This window comes from Eleginops maclovinus, chromosome 9, assembly GCF_036324505.1.
Source record: "Eleginops maclovinus isolate JMC-PN-2008 ecotype Puerto Natales chromosome 9, JC_Emac_rtc_rv5, whole genome shotgun sequence".
NCBI classification, from domain to species: Eukaryota; Metazoa; Chordata; class Actinopteri; order Perciformes; family Eleginopidae; genus Eleginops; species Eleginops maclovinus.
The window spans coordinates 22,303,968-22,326,949 of record NC_086357.1 but is presented as its reverse complement, the minus strand read 5'-3'; the positions used below and the strand labels follow the sequence as shown (position 1 = coordinate 22,326,949).

Here is a 22,982-nt window from a genome sequence, read left to right as displayed (position 1 = left end):
TTTTTCATCAAGGTCAATGCCAGTCGTTTTCCTTCTGACCATGTTCATTTAAGTGCCATCAATTACTCGAGCTGAGCCTGAATTCAAATGATTTGATTTGAGATAATTACCTTGAAAAGTGCTGCATAAATAAAGAGAATTATTTATAAACAACTATCTGCATGCTTGTTCATGCCTACTAATCTCTTTCTTCCGCTCAGACACATGAATTAACCTTTGACTGCTTGTGCTCTGAATTAAATTATCATGCTCTGCAGCATCTACATCTTTAGTTAATACACCCATGTTTTATCTCTGAACTAGGAAGCGCAATTAAAAACTGAATTTCTCCTAGGAGATCAGTTAGAGAATATCCAGGCCAAGATTGGCTGCTAATTGTTTACAGTAGCCTACGTTTACCTAGCATGGCTCCGCCCTCCTACGTACTTCAGCTCAATTTGAATTTCCCTTCAGTTTTCGGTATATTCGCGGGTTTTATCCGGCCAATCTTTACCTGTCCAATCAACGAACAGAGGGAGTGGCTCAGAAGGATGACGTTGAAGTCATGCGCAAGTTTGAGTTGTAGTTCAGCGGTGAAGAAAGATGCGAGCGAAGCCATTCGGTTCGTTGTGGCAAACGCTGCCGCGCATGACATACGTCACGAACACACGTTAGCGATTGGTTATGGCATATCCAGAGTGGCACTGGGCAGATCCAATGGTTTTAAACTTTTAAACTTCAGCCAATGGGCTCCAAGATTGCATTTTGGCCAATGCTTTCTGACTCTATTGCTCTCTGCACATATAATGAATGTTAAAAAGGTCCACCGTAATGTAGGGAAAATGGACCAATCAGGGGGCAGTATGCACGTAGGGGAATTCCAGCAGGCTCGCGTAGTCAGTGGGGAGTAAGAGTTTAATGCGAACTGCGAGGAGTTCTGGTTGCCGCATTATTGTGCCTGTTTCTAGTTGACAGTTGACAGTTGAAGCCTACTTGACAGTTGAATGTGTGCGTGACAACTAAAAGTAAGTGCAAACTCTATTGGAACCGTTAGTTTGATAATGTCATGCTGTTCTTTACACTGTAAAGGGAAAATGCTAATTCTCCGCTTAGCAGGCTAGTCTGTGGTAGTTAGTTTAATGAACAATTTGTAGCGTCTGTTAAGTGCTATTTCAGGTTTGGAAATATGTGTGTAATTGTATGTATATAACCTGATAACTATGATATGGTATAAAAGTGGTTGTAGTGCCCTCCTGTTAATTTAGCAAGCTGCTAGTAAGCTGCATAGGGCAAAACGTGTGTGCATGTGAGCCGTTAATGGCCACGAGGGTTCTGCATGCGCAGTCATACCAGTCCACATGCTGTAGCAGCTACACAGGATTGATTCATCAACGTGGGATAACATACTGTATTTAATGTATACTTTATTCATTTCCTGTTTGTATGGGTTTATTTCAGAACCACACAACTAAGTATGTCATCGAATCTTCAATAAAGAAGACCATTGGAAACTGGTGGTGCTCATCTCATTTGAGTTTAGTTTAGCAGTCCTGACCGACTGGCTGTAGCGCTTCAAACCACATCCGGATCAGAATATTTATACAGTCCTTTAAAATTAGTTTTCCTCCATTTCAATTTGGTCCTTCGAGCCGGATTCAGTGAATCACTACAGACTGATGGCCGACCCTAATCCAGAGGGAACTCGTCCCAAGCGCCAGGTGAAGCAGCCCGCACATCTGCAAGACTTTGTGTTCCAAGGATTAGGCCCGGCAAAGGAGCATCCACCACCACCTCCACGTGAAGATCCTGAAGTAGACGAAGCAGCACAGGCATCAGAGGACATAATCAGTAATTCCTCTCCTATAAGCCAGGCATCAGAAAGGGACCAATTGTTAAAGGAAGAGTGGCAGCTCACTATGGACGGATTAAAGAAAGACAATGATGAGCTTCGCGAGCAACTTGATCAGGTACCTCAGCTGACCTCCTTCTGGAAAGATATGAGAAGGGAGAATGAGGAGCTGCGTAACCACGTGCGCCATGTTCCAGAAATCATGGAGATGCTGAAGAGCCTGTCACAGGAGAACGCTGCTCTCAAGCAAGGATTCCAGCAGCTGGCAGCACCGCCAACACAGCCAGTGACACAGTCTCTTCCAGCATATGCCTCTCAGTTACAAGGAGCATCTGGCCATTCCCCTCATGTTCCAATCAGACCAGAATCGCTGTATGCTCATCACCAGTTCAGTGCCATGTCGTCCCAACAACAACAGTATCCAGTGTCGCCTGTTCCGCAGTACCAGCATCAAGCAATGCCCACCCCACAGTTGGCTGGGCAATTAAGAGGCCTCAGTTTGTCAGATGAGCCACCAAATAGTTCATCACGTTACGGCTTCCAGGTACCAGGGCAGAGAACAAGTCAGCGGCAGTATGCTGAACCTTGGCTCCAGTCATCTGCAGCTCATCATCTGCACCAAGGCCCTGGGCTCTATGAAGAGAGTAGCAGGTTTCAGCCACTGCACCCTGCCAGTCGCTATCAGAGCGTGCATCAAGTTGAGGAAAGAGAGAGTGGTCAATACGGGCGGCCTTCTCCATCATATGGCCCCAGTGGATACTCATACACTGACAATGTGAGTTTCAGACCACCTCACAGACCGGTTCCGCCACATCAAGGTTTACCTACCGGCCCACAAGAGCGGGTGTATAGAGGTCCAAAGCCAAGCATCCCTCGCTTCTCATCCCCAGATCCACGAGAGTTCTACAGGCTGAGGATGGCGCTGGAGAATCTGCTCCCTGATGACGCCACCGAACTGTTCAAATTTCAGATTCTCTGTGACCATTTGAAGTTGGACGAGGCACTGTTAATTGCAGATTCTTATTGCAATTCAAGGCACCCCTACACAGACACGATGCATGCCCTGACAAGGATGTATGGACAACCTCATAAGCTGGTCCTCAGCCACATCGCTGAGGTCATGGATGGCCCGAACATCAGCAATGATGATGAGAAGAACTTCCGCCTGTTTGCTCTTCGTGTCCGCTCGCTGGTCAGTATGCTGGGGCAGCTGGGGGCAGAGGGGCGTGCAGAGCTAGATTGTGGGTCACATGTATCAAGGCTACAGAGTAAGTTACCACATGACCTGAAGATCAGCTTTAGGAGATTTCTTCATCCCATGAGAGTAGCCATACCCACACTCTGTGAGTTCTCGACTTGGCTGGAATATGAGCTGCAAGTGCATGAAGACAGCATGAAGTTGCCCAGCTCTTCAAGGCAGGATTCTTCAGCAAAGAAGAAAGAGAACCCTAAAGACACAAGGCCTACAGGTAGATCCACTACCATTCTTCTGAGCACAGAGAAGGTGGACAGCAGTAATACACCCACACCCCAGACATCAGCTTGTCCTCCTCCACAGAAAGGTAAATTCAAGACCTACTGCCCTTACTGTGATAATGAGAGCCACTTTCTCAATGGGTGTAACAAGTTCAAGGAGCTCACCAAGGAGCAGAAAGAGTCGTGGATCAAGCAGAACAACAGATGCTGGCGGTGTGGCCGTAACCATTATGCATCCAAGTGTACACTGAAAGCCTTGTGCAAGACCTGTAACCGGAAACACCTTCTCATCCTCCATGATGTGAATGACCGAGGGAAAGAGAAGGAGGCTGAGGCCAGCACAGCAGAGAACGGTCTGGTAAGCACAACCAACGAAGTGCTTTATGCAGATCGACCCGTGTGCAGCCGTAAAGTCTTACTGAAAGTCAGTAAAGTCCTACTAAGAAATGGAGACAAGGTACTTGAGGCGTATGCAGTTTTGGATGACGGGTCAGAGAGGACCATTATCCTTCATGATGCTGCACAACGTTTAGGCCTCAAGGGGGCGCCAGAGGACTTAATTCTCAGGACAGTGAAACAGGACCAACAGGTGCTTCATGGGGCGGTGGTGTCCTTCACAGTAGCTTCAGTCACAGAACCCCAAAAGGAGTACAGCATCCGTGGTGCTTTCACAGCAGAACTACTTAGCCTGACAGAGCACACCCACAATACCAGCACACTGCAGCAGAAGTACAAACACCTGGCAGGATTGCCTCTTCAGCCACTTCACAAGGTACAACCAGTTCTCTTAATTGGATCTGACTGCCCACATCTCATCACACCCATAGAACCTGTCCGTCTGGGTCCCCCTGGTGGTCCGGCAGCGGTGAAGACCCGTCTGGGGTGGACGCTGCAGGGTCCAGCTCATGAACTCAGACGAGGGTTGAATCAGCACCACTGGCCGGAACAGCCACCGCTGGACAAGCAAGCTGAACAAGATGGTGAGTTGAAGCAGTCAGTCATCTGCGGTCTGACAACCACTAATCCATCATTGCCAGACCCACAGAGAGCTGACTCCCTCTGTGAGTTCATCACTGCTTGTGTACACCAGTTGTACGGGGCGACCGACCTCACAGAGGCTTTACCCCCGGACGCTCACCAGAGAGCTGAAGAAGCAGCCCTTCTTCAAGCACAGAGAGACTCCTTCCCAACAGAGATGTCCCAGTTGAGGTCAGGGAAGCCTATTTCAGGGAGTAGCAAGCTGAGTTCTCTTTGTCCAGAAATAGACAGTGCTACTGGACTGCTCCGCGTGGGAGGCCGCCTTAGGCGATGCAGTGAGCTAGAACCCGACGCAGTCCACCCAATCATCCTCGAACCTAAGCACCCTCTGACCCGGCTGATCATCAAGGATTATGATGAGCAACTGTTCCATCCAGGCACAGAGAGGGTTTTCGCTGAGGTGAGGAGAAAGTACTGGGTGTTAAGAGGGCATGAAGCAGTACGGCGACACCAGTTCAAGTGCACTGAATGCAGGAAATGGAGAGGGCGTCCTGAACCCCCTCAGATGGCTGACTTACCATCAGCTCGACAGCGTGTTTTCAAGCCAGCATTCTACTCAACTGGCGTGGACTGCTTTGGGCCCTACCTAATTAAAATTGGACGGCGGAATGAGAAAAGATGGGGACTGCTGTTCAAGTGCATGACTACCAGGGCAGTGCACATTGACCTCCTCGCCAGCTTAGAGTCAGACTCTTTCCTCATGGCAATGAGACGCTTCATCTCAAGACGTGGGAAGCCTCATGAGATTTTGTGTGACCAGGGCACAAACTTCAAAGGAGGAGATCGCGAGTTGCAGGAGTCCTTCAGAGCACTTCAACCAGAGCTCCAGGCCCACCTTTCCAGTCAGCAGGTTCGATTTCGTTTCAATCCGCCAGGAGCACCGCACTTTGGTGGGTGCTGGGAGAGAGAAATCCGCTCTATCAAGACTTCACTGCAAGTCATCATTGGAGCGCAGACCGTCACCGAGGAAGTCCTGCGGACTGTCCTTGTTGAGATTGAGGGGATCCTCAACTCAAAGCCGCTGGGCTACACGTCCGCAGACGCGGCGGACCCCGACCCAATTACCCCCAACTGCTTTCTCTTAGGACGACGAGATGCTTCGTTGCCTCAAGTGGTCTACCAGGACTCAGAACAGCTGAGTCGACGACGCTGGCGGCACAGCCAGCTTCTGGTAGATCATTTTTGGAGGCGTTTCATCAAGTACTACTTGCCAGGCCTTCAAGCCCGCCAGAAGTGGAAGACAGATGCCTCAGATCTTCAACTTGAGGATGTCGTGATGATCGTCGATCCCCAGCTTCCACGGGCTCTCTGGCCTGTAGGGAGAGTCACACAGGTGTTCCCAGGGACAGATGGGAAAGTGAGAGCTGCCAAGGTGGAAGTCAAGGGCAGGACTTACACCCGGCCAGTTGCCCGTCTTGTCCGGCTTCCTGCTTTACCTGATGATAGCTGACCTATTGTGTGACTTGTCTATTTGATGTTGATTGTTGATACAAGTGTGGATGTTGACCTTTTTTGATGTACAAATTAATGTTGTTAATTTGGGGGCGGCTGTTAAAAAGGTCCACCGTAATGTAGGGAAAATGGACCAATCAGGGGGCAGTATGCACGTAGGGGAATTCCAGCAGGCTCGCGTAGTCAGTGGGGAGTAAGAGTTTAATGCGAACTGCGAGGAGTTCTGGTTGCCGCATTATTGTGCCTGTTTCTAGTTGACAGTTGACAGTTGAAGCCTACTTGACAGTTGAATGTGTGCGTGACAACTAAAAGTAAGTGCAAACTCTATTGGAACCGTTAGTTTGATAATGTCATGCTGTTCTTTACACTGTAAAGGGAAAATGCTAATTCTCCGCTTAGCAGGCTAGTCTGTGGTAGTTAGTTTAATGAACAATTTGTAGCGTCTGTTAAGTGCTATTTCAGGTTTGGAAATATGTGTGTAATTGTATGTATATAACCTGATAACTATGATATGGTATAAAAGTGGTTGTAGTGCCCTCCTGTTAATTTAGCAAGCTGCTAGTAAGCTGCATAGGGCAAAACGTGTGTGCATGTGAGCCGTTAATGGCCACGAGGGTTCTGCATGCGCAGTCATACCAGTCCACATGCTGTAGCAGCTACACAGGATTGATTCATCAACGTGGGATAACATACTGTATTTAATGTATACTTTATTCATTTCCTGTTTGTATGGGTTTATTTCAGAACCACACAACTAAGTATGTCATCGAATCTTCAATAAAGAAGACCATTGGAAACTGGTGGTGCTCATCTCATTTGAGTTTAGTTTAGCAGTCCTGACCGACTGGCTGTAGCGCTTCAAACCACATCCGGATCAGAATATTTATACAGTCCTTTAAAATTAGTTTTCCTCCATTTCAATGAACTTAAAGTCAACCAAAGATAATTAGGTCCTCTCTACAAGCTGAAACCATAACACTTCCGATACCAAAATCACACATTCATACACAGTTTCTTGTCTTGATTAAAAAAATATATGAACTCTCAATGCTTTTAATGGTTTACAAGGCTTTAAATAACCTTGCCCCACTAAGTGACTGTCTCTCAGTTTATCAACCTGCAAGGACACTCAAATCCTCCAATGTTCTACTTTTAGAATGTTCTACTTCCTAGAGTACACTACAAGAAATCAGATCTACGAACAGTGACCTCTATTGGTATTTTTTAAAGTAAATTAAAGACCTATCTTTTTAATTTGGCTTCTCATTTGGGGTAATTGTAACTTTAGTAGTATCACCGTTCCTGTTTTATTGTTTTATGGTTGTACGATACAACTCTTTCTGTTGGTTCATACCTTGTCTTTAATTAGGTTTCTCCATTTATATTGTGATACTCTCTAAAGCACTTTGGGCTGCGTCAAGCATGAAAGGTGCTATATAAATACAGTTTATTATTATTACATTTAGTAGAACACTAACACCTCACTTCACTTCATGGTCACTAGCAACAACAGCATTTCAAATGTCCTTTAATCAATGAATGGATCTCATTCCCTTGAAATGTTGCTATTCTTGTAAACAAAGTAGAGGGGGTGCGCGAGCTGCCACCAGGGGTTGCGCGAGATGAAACATGTACCGTAATGGTAGTCTGATGTAAAAATATTACACAGTGTTGTTTTTTAAGTAGGATTTTTCCATAGGCTACAATAAAAAACAGCAACAATAAACATTTCCTTTGTAATCCCTTTTATTTTAAATCAAAAAAACTATAATTTATTAGTTTTTGATAGAAACGTAGAAGAAGACAGCCGCTGTTCATTCATTCTTTCAAATATGATTAACTGGCTGAAATCAGGGAAACTGTCAAGTGGAACGTCTGATGACAAAGTTATTTATATGGCGATAAAACAAAGCTTTGTTGCGGGGTTTTTTTTGGTTGCGTTTTTTTGGTGGGTGCGTCAACCCGGTTGGGACGTAGAAGGGTGCAAACAAAAAAAGTTTGGGAACCGCTGCTCTAGATGATTCAGGGTTTACTCTGAAAATCATGGCGGGCATCAGGCAATCATCATGATTGGACAGAATTGGTACATCTCTCTTTTTACCAAGTAAATTACAGCCTGGAATCATTGGCTCATAAAACTCACAGGAAGAGGGTCCTTGTCAGGATGAGTTCAACCAGTTAACATGTCCTTATTTTGGGTCAGAGACGTTGATGTTCAATTGGCTCTCTAATGCAAAGGAATAAAATAATGAGCTGATGTATTATGCTTTTTGTGTCAAAATTCAGATTTTATAATGTTGTTTCAATGGCGAATCATGAAATCCTGAGACAAGAGAGAGGAACAGACAGAGAAAGGGATGACAGAAAGAGGAGGGGAGTAACTATAACAGCAGCTGTTATAAAGCTTTGTGAGACAAGTGGATAATGCTAGGAACCTTAAAAAGGCAATGCCATTTTTAAAATGAGCACAACATGTCAAAATGACTAATGACCTAGTTCTGGTAGCACTGGCAGAACATCTTTATTGAGCTGTTTTCACTTTTCTAATACCTTTTTATCTTTAAACAAAGATGAAGATCCTATTAGTATGCATCTTATAGCATCCAGGTGAATATATAATGTTCAGTTTTATTCGGCAGGTTACTTAAAGTCATATTACAAGAGAAGTTGTTGTGTGGATTTCATTGTGTTTTAAAAGTGTCATCATGATTGTAACAGAAAGGCACGAAGCCAGTGTCATGGACCGATGTGCATGAGTTACCCATTCACAAAGAAAGGAAAGCTGCTGACTTTGAGCTTGCTTTTGTTGATGTTGAAAGGGGCTTCAAAGTCATGCTATGCTGTGCCATCAGATTTCCGTGACCACCAGCTTTGTGAATGTTTTTACTGCTTCTTATACTCCACCTGTTTCTCTTCTGCTGTATTTATATGCCCTCTGGAGGGTCCTTATTTTCAGGATAACTGCCATTTAGGGATTATGTGCAATGCTGCCTGCATGTTATTAGTGTGTGTAGACCATATGCAGGGGAGTACAACTGAACTGCCAAACAAAACTGTTCCCTTTTCAATTTGCAATATCTGTAAATACATTTTTCCTGACCATTTCAAGAAATACAACCATTGCTTGGGTTTGCAGAGGTCTGTTGAAAAGAAAAAAGGATGTTCTTTTCATTTGAATCAGGGACTTCAAGTTGCTCAGTGTAAAAAACATATTTATTGCCGTATACACAAAGGGCAAAATATATAGTTTGATGGCGATTAGACCCCATCGTGCTGAGATGGAATTAGGGGGAGGAGAAGCCTAATAGGAAGGTGAAACCCCCCTGGGTCTAAACACTGGTGGTGGTAAAGAGCTGAAGGGAATATTGAAGATCTGAATGATGAGGGGATCTTCTGGGTTTGGCCCGGGCCCTGTATCTGATGAATTGGAGATGGAGGGGTGGAGGAGGGCTGCAACGTTTGTCCTAACTCTGACAGAAGAGAGCAGATTTAAACATTTGCCGGATGCGCTGTGATTGGCTTGAGAGAGATGAGATGGGTCTTATTGTTTTAGCTTGGGGTGAGATGCAGTCTTCCTTGTTGAAGGAAAGGGCGAGAGAGTGAGAGAGCATTTATGAATGAGAGAGAACAAGACAGTATTCCTGAAAAACCTGCGCTGAGCTTCATATGGATGGAGCATCACAGCAGTTTTTGTCTTTTTGTCTCAAAAAACAGCCACATGTGTAAAAATGATTCGATTTCTTCATTTATAGATTTAAAGACATTTGTCTTTCATGGTCTAACTGATGTATGATAAGAAATTATGTGAAACATTGATTTGACAACAAAAAGATAAAAAGAGAAAGCATACAATCACCACACAGCTGATACCTGCAGAGATCCACAATGCTGCCTCCCTGGACATCTTCAAATCTGCATTAAAAACTCACCTCTTCACCTCTTCACCATAGCCTTTGACCACTAACTCATCTTACTGCCCCGTTCTTCTACCACAACTGCCATTTCTGTTTTCTGTTTTACTTACTTTATTTTTCTGTTCTTTTATTTGTCCTAGTTTTTTGTTTGTTTATTTGTTTTATGTCTGTCCTCACAAAATGGAAAGCGGCCTTGGGTACCTAGAAAGGCGCTATATGAATTCAAACTATTATTATTATTATTATTATTGTTAACAATTGTATCAATCTCTTCTAATCAACGATTTATAGCCCAACAGCTATCTGAACAATGTAGAACAACATCTGAGAGATATTCTCATTGATTATGCTTAGACTGCTAAGATAAATGTAAAGCACTTAGCTCTTTTTATAATGATAAGGTGATTAATTAACTTGTTAGCATGGCTGCGGAAACAAGCATGACCCAGAAATATAGGCTACACTTAGTTTTTAGTTTGTAGCTATTACACTCACAGGCAACAACGGGCAGAAGACATACTGAGTTTGTACTGTGCAGCACTTTTGGTGATAAGCAGTAACTGCAGGTGTGTTTTTAGATCTCACTTTCACTTGTTTTTGAAGATTTCCCCCCTGTAGTCATCGTTCTTGGTGTTGTTTGTTTGGCAAAAGTAACTGTTCACTGACTACATAACCAGACACTGAAAAAAAACAAGACCCTTCTCACACACAAGTAGAAAAACAAGTCTTTAATCAGACTTGTGATTTTTCCTGGGAATATAACCACAAATACCCAGTCCAGCAGTGGCTCAGTAAGTAGGGGCTTGGACTGGGAATCGTAGGGTCGCCGGTTCAAGTCCCCGAACAGACTTGAAATATGGAAGGTGGACTGCTACTTGGAGAGGTCCCAGTTCACCTCCTAGGCCCTGCTGTGGTGCCCTTGAGCAAGGCACCGGACACCTCCAATCCCCCCTCCCCATTGCTCCCCGGGCGCTGCACGATAGCTGCCCACTGCTCCTAGTACTAGGATGGGTTAAATGCAGAGGAACAATTTCACTGTGTGTGCTCTGCTGTGTGCATGCATGTGACTAATAAAGAGGGTTTCATCCTCCGATTCTATCTATCTTGTGATTGTAAAGGGCATTCCATCTCTCTACAAATCTGAGAGCAGGCATTCTGTATCATTTATAACAGAGTAAAAAGCTTTAAAAATTGTCTTTCATTTCTCATGAACTCTTCAAACATCCAGAACAGCAGCAATTTGTCTGCACGTGACTGACATAATGGGTAACACTTACATTTTTCTTCTAATCGAGTGCTCTTACACAGTAAGTGGGCCCTTTGCCTTTCATACAAGTAACCTCAAAGAACAATGCACTCTTTAAATCACAGCTTTGGATAAATTGCATCCTAGCTCCTACTGTGACCAGTGGAATTTAAAGCAGGTATTTTCAGACTTTTCTAACTGCTCACTTGAAGACATCACATGTGGATTGTCCTGGAACAAATGCAGCTTTTTCCTCATTTAGCTTGAATGTTCCAAAAAACACCCCATGTAGAAATGGATGTGGCAACTAGCAAAGATAAGAACATATCAATAGACCATGGCAAGCTTAGAGAAAATGAGTGTCCACAACAACAATAATGAAATAATGAAAACGTTTTTATGCAACAAAATGTTTCCTGCATGTCTTCCTAACATATCTTATATCCTCAATAACCATGGTCATTATGTCATGAGCTGTACTTTACACTCTGCATGTTTGTATGCAATGTGCTGAGCTCTCACACTGATTGCATTGCAACAAAAAACAGCCATTCAGCTCATTTCCATTGACCTGTATATTATGTGAGCGAGAGAGTCTGAGAGCTGTGGACGATTTCACTCCTGTGATTTTTTATTTACCACATTTGAATGGATGGCTTGTGCTACTGGCACCAGTGTTGCATTGCTCATTTTGTTTTTGTGTAGGACTGGTTATCCAACCATGCAGCATCAGTGTTGTGCAGATAAGAAATTAAAACTGATTCCTGAGGGAGGATATAATGGCTTCTTTTTTTCTGCCATTTACATAATCCTGGCATTCAGCTAATATGTTTGCTACATGACAGCTTCTACATAATCATACAAGGGACCAAATGCTATTATAGATGAATGGCATATCTCTGAACTCAGCTGGCAGAGAAAAACAGGCATATTCTTCTTGTCAAGGATCTCAAATCCATCACATAATAATCAAATGTCGTCATAAGTTGGGTCTGCAGTTTCTGTGTTTAATCATATCAATAGCTGAACAAATTGCATCATTTATACGTTGCAGGGAATTTTTAGCATTTTAGATCCTTTGAGGGGATGTTGAGCTGAGTGATGGCAGCGTCCAAATCTCCTCTCTCAGCTTAGTAATAAACAAACTGGGGGGAGACGTTTTTCTTTCATTTTTCATATTTTCTCCCACAAAGAGATAAATGAGCGCTGAATCGAGAGCACAGGTCTCATTACACAAAAGAGACCTGCTTCGAATCACAGCACCTACACACACTTCACACCCTGTACAAAGTTGTTGTTTATTTATGTTGTTTTACAGTCTTGTAGTTGCATTTCAAATTGCAAACAATACACTACTTGCCCCTGCTAAGAGTTAGATGTGGAGATTGATACCAATTTCATATTTCTGTTTTAAAGATAGCTCTGAATCCAGCAAACAATCAGCTTAACTTAGGTGAGCATACTTAGCTTTATTTAGTCTAAAGGGAACAAAATAGATCATGTGGCAGGACAAGTTGACAGGCAGTCAAACAGAAATAATGTAACATTATAATTTATGTTAGGATATGCCAAGCTAAGCTAAGCTAAGCTAAGTGGCATACTGCAGCTACATGTAAAAAATATACAGATTTGAGAGTAGTAGGCCCTATCCCCTCTTGGCAAGAAAGCAAAACTTATGTTCTCTAAAATGTCAAACTTTTAGATAAAGCGCTCCAGGCTCGGACCTTCAGCCTCCGTCATCTTGGAGAAGGCTACTTGATGTGACAAAAAGTGGGACAAACAATACCCAGCAAAATATAAAACAATGCAAATGCTTTCTTTTGATAATTATGAGCAACAAAGATATGTTTTTCTTGCTACATGTGATTACAGGAGAGATGTTTCACTGCTGGTGTTTTGCAGGAGCATGCAATTGAACTTTTCCCTTAAAGCTAAAATTGACTTTTGCAATTGACTCCAGGTGCTTTTCATTGTAAGCATCTCAGTCAATCAAAATCAGAATAAAATGGGTAAAATCACAGTCTAAAATATTTCAAAGTAAAAACATGCAAGTAAAAGGAAGTAAAACCATTACAATCACACAATGCATTACGCAACAAGCTGTCAACACAGCATTGATCTCATAAGGTTTCTACGCCTATCATCCAGCAGACACAACGAAACAATAGCAGTCATTTGGAGTTATTTTTGTGGGAAACTGGTGAAGGTAAATTACATTTTCAATCTACGTGTAGGAGCCAAAATGCTTGTTTGGCCATAGCTTATTATTTATATTATTATCTTCATTTCAGTTTGCACTACATTTACATCCTATTGTTTATCACTTCCGGCAATTGTCACATGGGTGTGGTTTAATGGATTTTAGGTCACCTGTTGGATATTGGTTTGGGTGGATGACAGAGCAAAGAGGGTGAATTTGTTCGGATACTTTCTGTTGACCTTGTGGTCCGGAGTTTAGGTATTGTTTTTTGTGTTTGTTAACTAAATACCATGAACTGAAACTGATTACGGACTCTTGAGCGCATCACAGCGAAGAGCAATTTTTAGCCTCTCAGCGGCAGTTGAGACCAAAATAAAGCTAGACGTAGAGTAGCGGCAAAACTCCCTATGAGTTCTGCCACTGCTCTACGTCTAGCTTTATTTTGGTCTCAACTGCTTTCTGGGAGGCTTGTGTAGCTTCTAAAATTTCGACTGAGTTCAGAAGATTAGATTAAAAAGCTTAAAAGATGAAAACATTATAGATAGGAGCCTCGATAATGTGCTAAATAATAAAAATTGGGGGATCATAAACCAAAACAATAAGCTGAAAGAAGCTAAAATGGCTGTAGGCCTAGCTGATGAATTTGTCACACGGAGGAACCCCTCACATTACACATAGTCATTATACCCATTGCTTATACAAAAACATTCACGACTACAGCTTTGAATTCGTGTTTGACTTGTAAATCTTCACATAGCAAAGCGATTCCTTAAGACACTTACCAAGCACGGTATAAACAGCAAATAACCTCCACTATAGCACTGGACATGCAAAGATTTGTTTTACTGCTAGGCAATCGAGGATCTGAAATTGCTCATCAGAGCTTGACATGCTTATGCTACATCTTTCAGAAAATATGACTTGCTTTCACCAGAAAAAATAGGTCATGGTTTTTGAAAGCCATCAAAGCTCAATCCAGTCCTTCCTTTCTGTGATGATTACATTTATCATAACAACCGGCTTGCATTTATACGAAGGAATCGTTGCTGAACTGCAGGAAATATAGGGTTGTGAGGAATATTTTCATGTAGAGTGCTTGCTAGAGGTTTATTTACTGGAAACCTGCTGCAATCTTGTTGATAAATGAAAATGTTTCTGGGCACCATGACAGCTGTTGATTAAGGGTTCCCTCTAACAGGGTATCGGTCACATATGGCAGAACTCTGATAGGATTTTTAGAAGGCTTTGATTACAGATTCTATTCAAAATTGTACCACATGACCAGCATCAAAACGGAAAAAATGACTTGAACTTTGACCTCCATTGCTGCTGATCTTTTTAAAACTTTTCATGCAACCAAACAGATGACAGCTGTGCTATGCGCCACAAGCTAGCAGGGGAGATAACCATAGAAACAAAACTTAACTGGCTCTACATTTTGTGTAAAAGTTATTGGAGTGGACTAGAAAGGTACTATAAATGCATTACCATTTACCATTACCAATGCAAAACTAAACATACGGTATCTTACAATGCATTTGTGAAGGATAGCTACAGGATGAAGATAGTATATCTAGTAAAGAAATACAAGATGCCAGTAAATCCCTCTTGCATTTTGCCACAGATTCGAGATGCCTGATATCAGAAAAAAAACAACAATTTGTTAAACTTCATTTATATGTTCAATCCGTGAACTTGGTGGGGACCAAACATCTCTCACAGCACACCAGGGAAATAATCGTTCTGCATGCCTGATTCCTCAGTGGCACAGATGTCTGGAAGTTAAGCATTCACTGCATCCATTGGATTAAGTGCTTCGTTGCTTTATAAATGTTTCAATCCTTAGTTGTTGTTATTTTATTATCTTTGGGAAGCAATGTGCTACAGAGGAATGGAAAAGGATAGATAGCTGAAATGGTTCTGCTGCTCTTTTGAACAATAAAGCTAAGATACCAAGCAGCAACCACTGGTGTTATAAAATTAAGCCACCACAGAAGTGCCAACAATTGCAGTTCCTCCAGTGGCCACTCGGCTTCAAAAAGGGAGTCATTCCCTGTAAAGAGGTGCAGGAAAGAGTCCGGAGTAAACATTATATCTCTGGAATAAGGCATGTGGTTAACGCAAGCTTAATATATGTATGTGTTCTTCTTAGCTCAATGAATGTTTGAAGCTTCTATGTGTTGCTTACAAGTGACAAAATGAAACCACTAAATGCCAAAACAGCGAACCAACAGCGAACCAAGTGTATATACCTTTAGCTCAGCGTTGGTGATCCTCAGCCATGTTACCGTGATGTTGTCCGTTTATGCAACGCTCTATAGAACACAATGTTAAAGTTCCTAACCTTACAGAAGAAATAAGCACGTTTGCTGCTTGGTAAAAAACTGTTTTAGTTTCTATTGCCAATCTAATAATTACTCTCTATTGTATGGGGGGGCGAAACCAGTTATACATACAATCTTGTTTCAATGTTTTGAACACTGCCCAACTAATAGACGAGATGATTGAACATTGCTCTTACTAACTTTTCAAACACAGAACATAATTGCTTAATGTTTTATTGTGTGTAGCCTAATTTCTAATGATTTCCCTATCAATCATGCGGCCCTTCACTCCTGCTGCCTGCCCGCTTTCCCCTGCTGCCTCTCTTGTCTTTTTTTTTCTTACAACCATGAATGCTGCGTTAATCTTTCGAGATCTCATTTGCATGGGAAAGTAATTTCCCACATCTCCGTAGTCCAGGTCAGACTGAGTGGGAGGAGGTGGTAAGTGATTTTTTCTGTCATGCTCGTTGCTTATGTTGCTGTATTTTTGTTGTACAAAACATTGACTGCTATCATAGGGAGAAGATTTATATTTGGAATGTTTACACTTTTAAACTTATTGGCTTGATTCATTCAAAGCATATGGCCATCAACGAGAGATTTAACAAGGATGAAAGCCCCTGCTGGATTTTCAGAGTAGACTTGTAGAATGCTAAGAAGTTGTTCATTAAACTTTCCTAGACCTTTTTCACTTCAGTTATATCATCAGCATACAAAACAGCTCAGACAACTTTCACTGGACAGATTGTTGTGTAGTATAGTTGGACTCAAACACAGCTGATTGACAGAAAATGTATCAGAAGCAGCGCTCCACATCACATCCATTCAGATACTCAGGCCTTTCCCTTCAACTCCTCACCATTAAGCAGATACTCCTCATGGCATCTCAAAGACTCTTTAGATTCTTTAACCTTAAAATGCACCATTCCAACACATACAGGAGGAGGATAAACACCAGTCAAAGGATTTAGAGGCAATTAGATAGAATTAAAAATAAATCCCCCTCCCCTTTCCTTGAGAGATTGACATGAAGCCATAATTATATAGTAAGCAGAGTGCCAGTGAAACATAGAATCAGCATCAGTTTAGAGAAATGAATGTGGAACATCATGCAGTATCTGACTATTTTGGAAAAGTATGGAGGCTGTTGCACAGTGGGATAGTGCGCTTATCTTCAGATCAGGGAAGAGCTGGTTCCAGTCCCACTGCAGTCAGCATGTCGTTGTGTCCCTGGGCAAGACACTTCACCCCAAATTGCTCCAGTTGGGAATTGCTCACAGTAAGTCACTTTGGATAATGTGATGTAATGATAGAAACAAAAGTAATAAAATAACCCCTGTCTTTCTGTCTCCCTCTCAGTCCAATTCAAATAATTATCCCTTTCGAGGTGACCCATTTCATCTCTCCAGCCAGCGAGCTGTGGATATCTCCACTTAACATAAAGTGCTACAACAGATCGCTGATGCGGTTTCTCTCATTAACTGAGACTGTTTCTGTGCTCTGTAAGGTCTCGCTACAGAAGAGTACCCAGAACATGGAAAACTCCAGTACACTCATGCATTTCCTCTAACACCTATTAAGCTGTATTTTTTATCCCCCCGTGAATTTTTGTCTTCATTTTTTCCCTATAATTTTTCATGTTTTATGCATTTTTGTATTTTAGTAGGGAATGATAAGGTATGTATTTATGCAAAAGTTATTTGCAAAGTGTTTTCGCCAACGACAGGGACAAGGCTTTTTGTTCTTTTGTTTTTCTTTCTCTTGTTCTTTTGATAATACCATCCGATTTTCACCTGCTTATTACTGCAATATGTGAGAAATGCGCCCTATTCCCCGGGCTGACAATGGATCATAGCTGCAGTATGAGCATGACTGTTAATATCTAGCTTTGGATACTGTTATGTCACAGTTATATTTTGAAGCATACAGGTTACTTTGACAGAATGAAACAGATATATTATGATATGAACATTATAGATGGATGGATAGATGGATGGATCGGTCGGTCGGTCGGTCGGTCGGTCGGTCGGTCGGTTGGTAGATAGGTAGGTAGGTAGGTACTTCTGAGTCCCATGAGGATACTTGAAATTTCAGTCACATCAACAAAGTGCCTGACCTACATTACAGTGCTTGCAGTTTCTTGAGGAATCTGATTTGTGAATCGCTCTCTGTTTCAGAAGCCCCGTGAAAGGTGTCTTTTCTCTTTTGAAATGCTGAAAAAACAAATGTAGTTGAACGTTAGGAGGCTTAATGGCCTCCTGCCTCAGTGTAAATTGAAAAGCAGCAACTCTTGTATTTTTAATGGAAAGATCAGAAGTACACAAGCATGTCTGGCAAAGAGTATGATCAGAGGAAATGTGCTCATTCTGACTCACATCAAAAACAAGACAGTTTCAATCGCTAACCTAGAAAAAACACAACTCCCTGCCATGAAAAATGTATTCTTTATGAAATAACGGATGATGGGTTATAGGAGCAGCAATACTCTGTCACACCTCAGTTCATCATGTTTTATATATCAGTCAGACTGAGGGTGGCGAGAACATGCTGCACATTCATTTGCCTTTCATCTGTCATTCAGTAGTTTCTATTTCTTGAAAATCTGAAAGTCCTTGAACCTGTAAGTAAATAGAAATCTTAAAAAATAACACATGTTTTCCTGAGAGACTGAAAATAACATTCTTTCACCTCTAAAATGTTTCAGGACTAAGCAGCACTCCACCTTGTGCTGGGATAATTGTGTTAATGTGTTCAGTATTAAAAGGCCTTGATCTTTAATAATAATAATACATTTATTTTATAAGAGCTTTTACAGGTGCTCAAAGTCGCTTTACAGAGCAACATAAAAAGAAAAACAACAAATAAATAAGTAAAGTAAAAGTCACATTAAAAACCAGTTTGAAGAGGTGAGTTTTTGTGAGTTTCCTGAAGGTGGTGAGGTCAGTGCAGTCTCCGATGGGTTGTGGGATTGAGTTGAGAGGGAGGGGGCAGCGACGGAGAAGACTCTATCCCCCCAGGTTCTTTGCTTGGCGCAGGTGGGGGTGGACTGGAGGTTGGCTTCTGATGAGCGGAGGCAGCGGGAAGGGGTGTGATGGTGCAGCAGGTCTGTGAGGTAGGAAGGGGCCTGGTTGTTGAGGGCGTTGTGGGTGATGAGGACTTTGAAGTCGATTTCGTTGGCGGACGGGGAGCCAGTGGAGGTTATGGAGGATGGGAGTGATGTGGTTTTGCAGAGGAGGTTAGATGACAGCTTCACAAAGTGCTTAACATTACATTCATTAGTCAATTACTCTGTTATGACCAGGCACAGTAACAGACTTTTGCAGGGCATACAGTTATTTAACAGGAATAAATGTGGCTCATTTTCTAAAATACTTTTTTGCTGCACGTAATAAAAATAGATTTCTCAGGCAGCTATCTTGGCGCTGTCGTCTTGAAAGTGAATTTGAACCCATGTTGCATAATTCTGGTTCAGGTTTGGAGGCCTGAGGAATTTTTCAGTAGCGGGGTACTTTTCAGTTTTCAGCCTCATCACCAGTTTTTCATTTGCAGATTTAGAAAAAGCAGCCATATCAATACATCATTATATCTCTGTGAGGAAAGATGAACTTTAATGGTGTTGATTATGATGTTGCAAAGATGATGGTGGCAGACATTACCTGCAAAGCCTTGGTAATTGTGTTCTTTTGTCCTCATTTTGCAGAGATTTGAATCATGAAATGATGATTACCCTAATAAAAATGATCTCCTGTTGTTGAAATCTCAATTCCAATACAAGCACTCCAGCACGCTCACAAAGCTACGTATTGATGTTTAACAAGTATAATATTCTCCCTTTTCAATCCCTGTTTGTTCAGAGTGTAAACATACTTTCATTTTTTATATTCATTTTTATTAACCTTTCATTTCATTAAAGTATTTGACAACTGAAAACAAAATCCAAAGTCATTTTCCCCAACGTTGACATAAATGCTGGTACAAAATATCATGGCAATCCATCCAATTGTTCCAAGATTTCAGTCAGTGGCAAACCAATCATGGACAATGCACTATAAAGTCATGTCGCTATTAATCAAATGATCTTTCAATAATCACTTTCATGACCCGTTTATAAACTGATACAAACAAGGTGAAAAACTGACAAATAGCATTTGTGTTTCAAACCTCACAACCTAACTCGTTGCATATTAGATTGATTTACTCTCATTCCACCGGCCTTCTCGGGATAGCCTGGTGTGTGTGATAATAATGGCCCCAGATATGGATGACAGGATCATCCGTGACTTTCTTTGTTTTGACCTGGGCTTTCATGACATGTCAAGGGACAACAGATAACGCTTGAAACGCCGGCTGGTATTTTAGCTTATCAATTATTTTAAGTCTGGGCGAGATCATCATCAGCAGCAGGGAAAGGTCAGCACGACTGAAGCAGCTGATGAGACTGGGTTCATCCCTGGAACTGTTACAATTAACCTGAAAAGACCTTTGATGAGATGAGCAAAGGTCCTTTGAATATTGCAAAAAAAAGGTCCGATCACCATTAATTACAAAATCTTACTCCCGTTATCTCTATGGCATGATTATTGAACTATGACATGAATTGCCATTAAATTTCAGAGAATCCTTGCCCCCAGAGGAAGAAACAAAGTCCCTTGGTTTTTTAACAGGTCCAAATTGTCACCTATTTTGAACTAAAATGTCAACATATGTGTTGAGTAAAGCTGTAAGGTTGACATTTGCTGTGGGAGAGAAATGTACAAACAGCTGTTGAATGAATTGTCATACAATTTGGTAGCCTACAGGTGTCCATGTAAACCAAATGAAGTGTAAGAAAATTGATCATCCTTTGTTCCCCCCCTCACATCATAATACAACATACTTTTGTTCCCATCAGTCTTAGCTGTGCTTTGTTTTTAGTGCTAAACTAAATTGAGGATTATTGTAACGGCAACAACTGCTTCGGTGCGTTAGCATAATAGAAGTGGTTAGTCTGCTGAGATTAGCATCTAGCTCAATGCACTGCTGTGGGTCCAAGTACAAATTCACAAAGTTGCTAACTTGTCTTTAGGTTTCTTTTGATACAAGTTTAAACTTTGCTCTCTACTTCCCCTTTTATAAGCCTCTGCACCATAATTCCTTACTGCAAAATGTGATCAAGTACCCGTCTGCTATAAACTTTCTGTTTCATCTTAACTTTATAATGTTATGCTTTATTTTTAATGCAAAACAGATATGCATGATACCCATCTTTTTGGCTGAAACATTTGCTTTTGTGGGGAGGTGGTGTGGTTAATTATAATTAATTGGGATGGAAGACCGACAACACCACCTGGGGACTTGCACCCCAGGATATACACACAAAAAGTTTAGGACACAGGTTCAAAACTGAGGGGCAGAGACGCGTTTCGGAATAAAGTCAATTTTATTAATAGTAAATCAAAAGAAAAAAGGAAACTTGCTGGAAGATAAATATTGAGTTATAGAACAAAGAGAATTAATCAGTTCTAAAATTATCTTTATTATATGATGGGATTAAAATCTTATGTCTATAGGAAAGAAACTAAGGTGGGCTGAGGCCAGTTAATGGGGTGGCCGGCTACTTCTCGCGACACTAGGGTGCAACCAAATACTCACCAGGTGCAGCCACAGCAAACAGGTCACTCACTCGTGCTCCCCGGTGATCTTCACCACAACAAACAGTGAGGGTGACTAGACCCCCCAATGACCAGCACTCAGCTTTACTAAAGGAACAAGAAATAACTGAAAACAAGGTTAAACAAACAAAGGGGAATCCCAGCTGGTTAAACAAAAACTAAACTGAAACTAAACTATGAAAGGGAAAAGCAAAACAAGGTAAACCAATCAATACAAGCAAACATGCTAAATAATCTAAACAAACAATACAAACCAAATCAAAACAGTATAAACCAAAAACTGGCAACTGGCATACACAGTGGCGAAGTCGATAGGGGCTTGGCCTGGGAACTGGAAGGTCACCAGTTCAAGTCCCCGAAAGACCAAGTGCCACCGTGGTGTCCCTGAGCAAGACACTGGTTACCTACACTGCTCCCCGGGCGCCGTACATAATGGCAGCCCACTGCTCCTAACACTAGGATGGGTCAAATGCAGAGACCGCATTTCGTTGTCCTAGTACTTGTACTCTGTGCAATGACAATAAAGTTGAATCGAATCAAAAACAGCAGCAGGTGAACCTAAAAGCAATGGTGAAAGCTAACACGTTAAACATGGACTACCATGAGGCACACAAACAATTGAGGTTCTTTGCTTTACTCACCACAGGAAGAATGGAGTCACAGGACAAACTGTAAGGAAACAGCAATGAGCCATGAATACTAACAGTAACTGAGACTAGTTGCATGTTTTGAGAGGGAGACAGCCTACCTGCACCACCGACCATGAAGGCAGAGCCAAAGGAAAGAACAATGCCATAATGTGTCATTTATAGCCTGCACCAATTAGGGCAGTGGTTGGGGGAGGAGTCAAGCAGCCCTGAGCTGTATTCACTAGCACCCCAATACACCTTCATGCTGAGCCTCAAACTTCCCGTGAATAAAACCTCCGACCCACCGGGGGGACATGTCTGATCTCTTTCTGTAGGATTTCTCACTGAACAACACCACTAGTCTTCCTTTTATAATCTGCAGAGATTTCAGGTTCACAAAGGAGTTGTCGACACTGACTTGTCTTGGGGGCCCAAAAAATAAATCAGGAGTATTAAAACCCATCTCTGTTGTGCCTTCAGTTTATAATGCAGGTTGCAAAGTTGACAAGACACTTCCAACAAGCGTCAAGTCAGACAAGTAATGAGACAAGAGAAGATTTGAGTATGAGGCATGAGAGGTATTGATGAAACCATTTGTAATTTGGGTTACCGCCATGTTAAAATAAATACACTATTTTTTAATTAGTTGATTTGTCAGGAACGATGGAAAAAAACATTGTAACTGTAACATCAACACACTGCATGTGCTGCAAGGAGAGTTTAGCCATGCATAAGCAATGGTGTGCCTGTGTGCATTTTCTATATATTGTGTTTGTGCTTTCTCTCTTCTAAACTTTCTTCAAGTCAGCCACAGAACCAGCTTTAGTTTCTGTGTGTGACAGCAGCTAAATGAGAAAAAGGTGTACCAGATGAAAATGTCATGTCCTGTCTCTTATATTACAGCCAAGCAGCACACACTGAGGGAAGAACCCATCCAGTAGCCATACTCCATTACCCTTGTGGGTGTTAAGTGTGCTGGAGTCAATCCCAGTCCACCTCAGTACAGCAGGAAGCTGAGGAAGCAGCGAGAGAGAGAGGCGATTTCCTGAAGCCTCTTAATAATCAGAGAGATAAACATATTCTGGTGCTTTAGGAGAGTAAATGAAATTCCATGATGGACTTTTGAAGATATGGACATGACTGAAAAATGGAGCCACTCTCAAACGCGTTGATTGAAAATCTTCCCCTAAACCTGCAAGAAATATCTCGGAAATGAAACCACTT

The 22,982-nt window shown here is 41.9% G+C and overlaps 2 long non-coding RNA genes across 2 annotated transcripts; both read left to right on the top strand.

Moving 5' to 3' along the window:
• The first annotated feature begins 812 nt into the window (after positions 1-812).
• On the top strand, positions 813-1,490 carry LOC134870162 (uncharacterized). Its single transcript, XR_010166509.1, has 2 exons — positions 813-1,004; positions 1,438-1,490. It is a non-coding gene; the product is annotated as an uncharacterized LOC134870162 (long non-coding RNA).
• Positions 1,491-5,849: 4,359 nt separating this feature from the next.
• Positions 5,850-6,591, top strand: LOC134870137 (uncharacterized). The gene is made up of 2 exons (XR_010166503.1): positions 5,850-6,105; positions 6,539-6,591. It is a non-coding gene; the product is annotated as an uncharacterized LOC134870137 (long non-coding RNA).
• Positions 6,592-22,982: the final 16,391 nt, after the last annotated feature.